The 8630-nt window shown below is 41.6% G+C and overlaps 1 pseudogene; it reads left to right on the top strand.

The window, feature by feature from the left end:
* The first annotated feature begins 1281 nt into the window (after positions 1-1281).
* On the top strand, positions 1282-3019 carry LOC109890181 (red-sensitive opsin-like; annotated as a pseudogene).
* The last annotated feature ends 5611 nt before the right edge of the window (positions 3020-8630 follow it).

Raw genomic sequence — 8630 nt, 5'->3', positions numbered from 1 at the left:
TTTAGGAGATTATTAAGCTTTACCTCATGTGCAATGTGTGTAAAAAACCTTACCCACAAAACCTAAATTGATATGGACCACCCCTTGGAGTTTCTTTAGCTGTTGTAGTGGTAAATTATGGGAATATGTGTATATATAGTACTACTATCAATGTCTCTTCAAGTGGCAAAGAAAAAGTTGCCATCTTGGAAGGGATTCCCTACACTCTTCAGTGGCTAAACTAGACAGCATCACTGCTAAGGAGAACTGAAATGAACTGCCATTGGAAATCTGATCATTTCAAAACTATGTGAACAATTTATGGTTTCAAAGCCTCTCACTTTCAAAGTAACTTGTGAGGTAAACATTTTGTAGCCCTCTTGCAAAAACAAACAAAAAAAGAATACATGTAAATAGATAATTGTGTATATATACAATGTATTTAACAATGTTTTTTTCCTGCTGAAAATAAACGTCATTGCATGCTACAAAATGAAAATACCTTCTGGTCTCACTTTCAATTGTTTATTCAATGTTTATTCACTGCTACCTGTTATGAATGATTGTTTAAAGACCAAACTCACATGACACACCCCATATGAACTCTCTTGTAAAGCGGATAGGATAGAGATTATCTCTCCAATCAGCCTAAAGACCCAAAGTGATCCACTTTCCTCATTATTGGTTTGTATTTACAGCATGAAAAGCTTGAGCATGGAATTGTATTACTGTATTGTCAAAATACATTTTCTCTAAGAATAATTGTTAAGTAAACTATTTTCTTGCATGAAAAGGATAAGCAATTTAGCCTGAATGCTGAGGAATGCGACACCAAAAGCACTTCTTATCCAAGAAGGATTAACCTTAACCTCAAACCTTGGTCTTCAGTTCTTCTGGGTCAGCATACAGCAATTGAACTTTGTGTGTGTGTGTGTGTGTGTGTGTGTGTGTGTGTGTGTGTGTGTGTGTGTGTGTGTGTGTGTGTGTGTGTGTGTGTGTGTGTGTGTGTGTGTTTGTGTGTGAAACCATTTCTGATTTAGATCTTAATCTCGATGAGGACGTAGCTGGTATAAAACCCCACAGATTGGGGTACACCATTTTGTTGGTTGCTAACACCACAACAGGTGAAGAGCAAGAGAAACAAACCAGAAGACAGAAAAAGCTGGCAACAGTTAAAGGCCAAAAACACAACTGTGGCAACAAACAACTGGCAAGGCGAACATTTTAGAACAATTTAATGACTGAAAGGGATATAATATATTGTATTCTTGATTTGCATATTCTTCAGATTCCTTCTCAGAAATGGCAGAGGGTTGGGGAAATGCAGCTTATGCAGCCAGGTGACATAATGAAGAGACAACAAGAGAATCGTCCTTCACCTACACCAATAGCAATAACACCAAAGGTGGGAGAGAACAAGCAACTGCTTCTGCCTTGATTGCAACTTCCAATTCATATATTTTATTTTATTTAAATCATGAGGTTATGTTTCCTGTATGTATTGATGATATATACAACATGGATGGCATAAGTGAACTTGTGCTTCATACATAATAATTTTAATTAATTAATATTATTGTTGTAATTTGCATTGCTTTTGCATCTTCACTGATCATTTAAAAGCATGTAGCTCATCTAACCAGGCACTTGCACCTGTCATTTTCTTTTTCTGACAAAATGATTTTCTATTTTTCTCTCAGATCCCTTTGAGGGCCCCAACTACCACATTGCTCCAAGATGGGTGTACAATGTTTCAACACTTTGGATGATCATAGTGGTCATCCTCTCAGTCTTCACCAATGGCCTGGTACTGGTGGCCACTGCAAAATTCAAGAAGCTCCAACACCCTCTCAACTGGATCTTGGTCAACCTTGCTATTGCTGACATTGGGGAGACACTTTTGGCTAGCACCATCAGCGTTATCAACCAGGTTTTTGGCTAATTCATTCTGGGACAGCCAATGTGTGTCTTTGAGGGATTCACTGTCTCCACTTGTGGTAAAATGCAGTTTTACATGGACAACAATTTGATCTAATATTTAACAAGGAAATTCTACATTTCTACATAGTGCTGAGAAATAGTATTTGGCAGTTGCTAGAGCACCATAACAATAATCAGAATGTCTATTTTGTATAATGTATATGTACATCTTATACAGGTATTGCTGCTCTATGGTCTCTGGCTGTCATCTCCTGGGAGAGATGGGTGGTGTTGTGTAAGCCCTTTGGAAGTGTCAAGTTTAATGCCAAATGGGCCATGGGAGGCATCTTTGGCTGGAGCAGGTGGGGATTTCTCTTCTTATTGCACAGAGGATTCAAGTTCAAAACATGTAATTATTTAACCAATTTCTCTATCTCTCTCTCCCTCCACCAGGTACTGGCCTCATGGCCTGAAAATCTAACCATTTGATATTCCTTCTGAATGACCACAGGTTGCTGCACAGCAGAAAGACTCAGCACAGAGTCAACACAGAAAGCTGAGAATGAAGTGTCCAGGATGGTGGTTGTCATGATTATAGCTTACTGTGTATGCTGGGGACCTTATACCTGCTTTGCCTGCTTTGCTGCGGCTAACCCTGGGTATTCTTTCCACCCTCTGGCTGCCGCAATGTCTGCCTAATTTGCCAAGAGCGCCACCATCTACAATCCTGTTATATATGTCTTCATGAACAAACAGGTAAATCGTAACAAGATTCTCAAGTCTCTTACCGATTTCATGTTACAAAGCTCTAACAACAAACATTTCTCTAAATGTTTCACAAATACCTTTCTTGTGTACATTTATTTTATTTGAAAAAGCATCAGATGACGATGTGTTCGCTCACTTTGTAGATAGACATTCCATTTCAAAGTCTTCTTATGTTTAATTATCCCTCTCTCTCCAGTTCCGTACTTGCATCATGCAACTCTTCGGCAAGGCAGAAGATGATGGCATTGAAGTGTCTACATCCAGAACAGAGGTTTCCTCTGTTGCACCCACATAAACTTTCCCTATTCATCAAACTGATCTGGACTCTGGTACAATCTCACAAACAAGCCCACTTCACTTTTCAATTCAATATCAACACTGAGATGGTACAAGATGAGTTAGAATTGAAAGTGAATGCGTGATTTCTAAATAACTGATTTGGTATGGAGTCTGTAAATGTAAAGGATTATACAGCGACATTGGATTGGTCATACCAATTGAAGTGGCCGTAATCTTGATCTTAGAAACTAAAGTGGATGGAAAGGTGACCCGTACTGGCCGGTTAAGTCACACCTTATGCAAGTATGCTTGATCTGAAAAGTCATTAGTCATTCCCTTTTCGGACACGTGTGCCCTCAAGATTTTGACAAAAAATGGTCTGGTCTGTTTACCAGGCAGTGATCATCCTAACTCTCCTCAACAGCTGCAAGACCTGGACCATCTACAGTCCCCACATCCATAGCCGTGGGAAGTAGAGGGGCTGAGTTGAGGCACTTCCCTGAAAACCCTGGATAAAAAAGAAAATAAATGTTTTTCACAAAAGTAGTGCACTGGGCCTTTAATAGTCCTTTTCTTTGTATGGTCGACTGCACCGGGGCCACTGCTCTACAAAGGGCTACAATGATTAAATAAAGACTGTAATGAAAAAGTACAGTATTAACCCTACTCAGATGGAGGACACAAGTAGCAGTCAGACGTCTTGTCCCGTCCCAGGTATATATCGTTTTTCTTCGTGTATATATTTGTAAGATTACATTTTTTATTTTTTTAAATGTATTTTTACCCCAATTTCGTGGTATCCAATTGTTTAGTAGCTACTATCTTGTCTTATCGTTACAACATCGTTACAACGTACGGGACATCCCTACCGGCCAAACCCTCCCTAACCCGGACGACGCTGGGCCAATTGTGCGTCGCCCCACGGACCTCCACGGGCCTCCCGGTCGCGGCCGGTTACGACAGAGTCTCTGGTGGCACAGCTGGCGCTGCAGTACAGCGCCCTTAACCATTGTGCCACCCAGGAGGCCCTATATATTTTTTTATTTTTAATCTCAATTTCAACATAATCTCCTGCAACCCTCCTCACCCAATGTGGTATGGATCTGCTATTTTTTATAATTTAGAACCGGAACCCCCGACAGAAGCTAGCCAGCTAACTAGCTACTAGCTAGTTGTCAGTTAGCCACTGCTAGTGGTCATCACCATTAACTCGGACATCAGCCAGCCTCAGCACGGTCAATTCCTGCCATTCTGCACAGCGCATATCAACCCAGAGCATATCGGACTGCTTTTTCTCTACCACATCTCCGGATTCCTACCTCAAGCTCTGAACCTTTACACCGGATCATCACAGTTAGCTTGCTGCTATCCGAGTGGCTACTCATGGCTAACGTCTTTGTCCCGAAGCAAGCACCAGTTAGCCTTGAAAAACTAGTTTTAATGACCCCAACCTAAGTGTATGTAAACTTCCGACTTCAACTGTACATTCATTTTTTCTTATTCCAAACGGGTGGCAGAATAGTTATAGAATGTGTCCAAGTTAAGTGTCCCCTTTACTCTGTCTCTCTTTTTTCCCCCTCTCAATCTCGGGGGAGCAAGACATACAGTGGGGCAAAAAAGTATTTAGTCAGCCACCAATTGTGCAAGTTCTCCCACTTAAAAAGATGAGAGAGGCCTGTAATTTTCATCATAGGTACACTTCAACTATGACAGACAAAATGACAGACAAAAAAAATCCAGAAAATCACATTGTAGGATTTTTAATGAATTTCTTTGCAAATTATGGTGGAAAATAAGTATCATTTTGTGTGCCGTAGTAAAGAGCACTTTACCCCAGTGGAACTCTCTGCGTCTGATTCCTTCACCCACCTAGTCCCGCGTGACATTGACAGGCTACATGTCGGCCATTCATATAGCTTACGTCCAGCGAATCACCTGTCAAACTTGTTCCCTCAAAACACAGGGATGTCGATTCACAGTATTATCAGAGGACGGGACTAAAATTACAGGTGTGAGCTTTTGTGCTTGTGTACATAATTGCATTACCCGACCTGACCCAGTAAAACTAATCCCATCTGAATAGGGTACAATAGGGCCTGACCTAAAGCATATCATAATTACATCAATAAACTGGTTATAGCCAACTCTAAACACTTAACAGCATATTAACAGCACGTAACACATATAGTGTCCAGGGCACAGCTGGGGGCTGAGGGGGGTCTATAACAAGCGGCAACGGTGAGAGACTTGTTTCTGGGAAGGTGGATTTTTAAAAGTAGAAACTCAAATTTTTGGGGCACAGACCTGGATAATATGAGAGAACTCTGCAGGATGTCTCTGCAGTAGATTGCAACTCTGCCCTCTTTGGCAGTTCTATCTTGTCGGAAAATGTTGTAGTTGGGGGTGGAAATTTCAGGATTTTTGGTCACCTTCCTAAGCCAGGATTCAGACACGGCGCGGGACATCTGGGTTGGCGGAGTGTGCTAAAGCAGTGAATAAAACAAACTTAGGGAGGAGGCTTCTAATGTCAACATGCATGAAACTAAGGCTTTCACGGTTACTGAAGTCAACAAATGAGAGCGCCTGGGGAAGGGGAGTGGTGCTGGAGGCTGCAGGGCCTGGGCAAACCTCTACATCACTAGAGGAACAGAGGAGGAGTAAGATAAGGGTATGGCTTTCGGAACAGAGAGTAAAAGGAGCAGATTTCTGGGCGCGGAAGAATAGATTCAAGGCATTATGTACAGACAAGGGTATGGTAGGATGTGTTTTAGTATGATATGTTGGATAAAGGAATAAAGACGGACACCAATGTCAAGTTCAATAGCCTTGTTTGTGCATTGTACAAATCCCTACATATGGAGTCCGGGGAACAGTCCGGCTAGTCGAATACCTATTAACTATACTCCGTAACAGGATGTGACTACAGTGGGGGTAAACCTAGGCATTGAGTGACGATGAGAGATGTTTTGTCTCTAGAGGCACTATTTAAGCCAGGTGAGTTCACCGCATGTGTGGGGGGTGGAACAAAAGGGATAGCTAAGGCATATTGAGCAGAGCTGGAGGCTCTACAGTGAAATAAGAAATAATCACTAACCAAAACAGCAATAGACAATGCATATTGACGTTAGGGAGAGGCATGTGTGATATACAGTATGAGTGATCATATGGTCCAGTGAGTAGCTAGGGAGCTGGAGACACGGCGATTCAGACAGCTAGCAGGCCGGGGCTAGCAGGCTAGAGGATGGGCCTCAGGGGGACGTCGCAACAGAAGAGCCTGTTGAAACCCCCTCGAACGGTTTCGTCGGCAGACCAGTCGTGATGGATCGGCAGGGCTCCATATCAGCAGCAAAGGGTCCAGGCCAATTGGCAAAAGAGGTATTGAAGCCCAGGAATTGTCTGATGGATCTCTTCGGCTAGCCGGGAGATTGGCCTAGCCCCAGGCTAGTTCCACTCCACTAATTTCATGTTAATTAAGAAACTATAGTTTTGGTAAATCGGTTAGGACATCTACTTTGTGCATGACATAAGTAATTTTTCCAACAATTGTTTACAGGCAGCTTATTTCATTTATAATTCACTGTATCACAATTCCAGTGGGTCAGATATTTACATACACTAAGTTGACTGTACCTTTAAACAGCTTGAAAACTCCAGAACATTATGTCATGGCTTTAGAAGCTTCTGATAGGCTAATTGACATCATTTGAGTCCATTTCAGGTGTGCCTGTGGATGTATTTCAAGGTCTACCTTCAAAGTCAGTGGCTCTTTGCTTAACATCATGGGGAAATCAAAAGAAATAAGCCAAGACCTCAGAAAAATATTTGTAGACCTCCACAAGACTGATTCATCCTTGGGAGCAATTTCCAAACGCCTGAAGGTACCACATTCATCTGTACAAACAATAGTATGCAAGTATGAACACCATGGGACCGAAAAGTGCAAATCAATCCAAGAACAACAGCAAAGGACCTTGTGAAGATGCTGGAGGGAACAGGTACAAAAGTATCTATATACACAGTAAAATGAGTCCTATATCGACATAACCTGAAAGGCCGCTCAGCAAGGAAGAAGCCACTACTCCAAAACAGCCATAAAAAAAGCCAGACTATGGTTTGCAACTGCTCATGGGGACAAAGATGGTACTTTTTGGAGAAATGTCCTCCGGTCTGATGAAACAAAAATAGAACTGTTAGGTCATAATGACCATTGTTATGTTTGGAAGAAAAAGGGGGAGGCTTGCAAGCCGAAGAACACCATCCCAACCGTGAAACACAGGGGTGGCAGCATCATGTTGTGGGGGTGCTTTGCTGCAGGGGGGACTGGTGCACTTCACAAAATAGATGACATTATGAGGAAGGAAAATTATGTGGATATATTGAAGCAACATCTCAAGACATCAGTCAGGAAGTTAAAGCTTGGTCGCAAATAGGTCTTCAATTTGGACAATGACCCCAAGCATACTTCCAAAGTTGTGGCAAAAAGGACAACAAAGTCAATGTATTGGAGTGGCCATCACAAAGTCCCGATGTCAAACCTATAAAAAATGTGTGGGCAGAAGTGAAAAAGCATGTGCAGGCAAGGAGGCCTACAAACCTGACTCAGTTACACCAGCTCTGTCAGGAGGAATGGCCCAAAATTCACCCAACTTATTGTGGGAAGCTTGTGGAAGGCTACCCAAAACGTTTGACCCAGTTAATCCATTTAAAGGCAATGCTACCAAGTACTAATTGAGTGTATGTAAACTTGTGACCCACTTCGAATGTGATGAAAGAAATAAAAGCTGAAATAAATAATTCTCTCAGCTATTATTCTGACATTTCACATTCTTAAAATAAAGTGGTGATCCTAACTGACGTAAGACAAGGAATTTGTACTAGATTTAAATGTCAGGAATTGTGAAAAACTAAGTTTAAATGTATTTGGCTAATGTATATGTAAACTTCCGACTTCAACTGTATTTACGTATGGGTGTCTTTGTCCTAAACAGAACTAGAGAGTTCACTCTTCCATTCCCTTCTGAAGCTGCTTATTTGAAGATAAGCCAGCCATGCCGATGGTTCCAGTGGGTTGATTTGAGACTCGTAGTAGGATGGGATGGGATGGTTTGAAAAGTTCAAGATATTTGACTCAGGACAGCTAATCAGCTGTACCAGTGATTGTCCGAAAGGGGAGTTTGTCCTTTCTCCCTCGTTGATTATTCAGGGTTAAGGATTCAGACCACTATAGACATGAGCTGAAGCTCTACGTCTCTCTGGCCTAAAGGAAGGTGAGTTTATTTCTTCACCTTGTGTTGAGGTTCAAAGTTTCAACCATTTCAAACATGTAGCTACTGCCTCGTTTCCTGGTGTAATGTTATTTTCGTTATCAAGGCTTTTTATGCAATCTGGCCAAAGGGGACGGCTCCGTTCGCCTGACACGCTCTCCGACCTCACTCGGGCCGTGGCTACAGTTTTTATATGAAAGAGTTTCTCTTATACCTCCTATAATCACATCTGATCTTAACAAAAATACTTTCATAATTGTTCATATGCAGAACGTATTGGATGGAAACTTGATAAAGGGGATATACTTTCCAAGTTACAGTATTTCATCCATACAGTCTTTAATGACATCACAATATGAACACCAATATTACATTATTATTATTTAGTTCCCCATTGACCATATCCCACATTATGTTAGA

This window comes from Oncorhynchus kisutch, linkage group LG5 (genome assembly GCF_002021735.2).
Source record: "Oncorhynchus kisutch isolate 150728-3 linkage group LG5, Okis_V2, whole genome shotgun sequence".
Classification (NCBI taxonomy): Eukaryota; Metazoa; Chordata; class Actinopteri; order Salmoniformes; family Salmonidae; genus Oncorhynchus; species Oncorhynchus kisutch.
The sequence above is the reverse complement of the archived record's forward strand: the minus strand, read 5'-3'. Positions and strand labels throughout refer to the sequence as shown.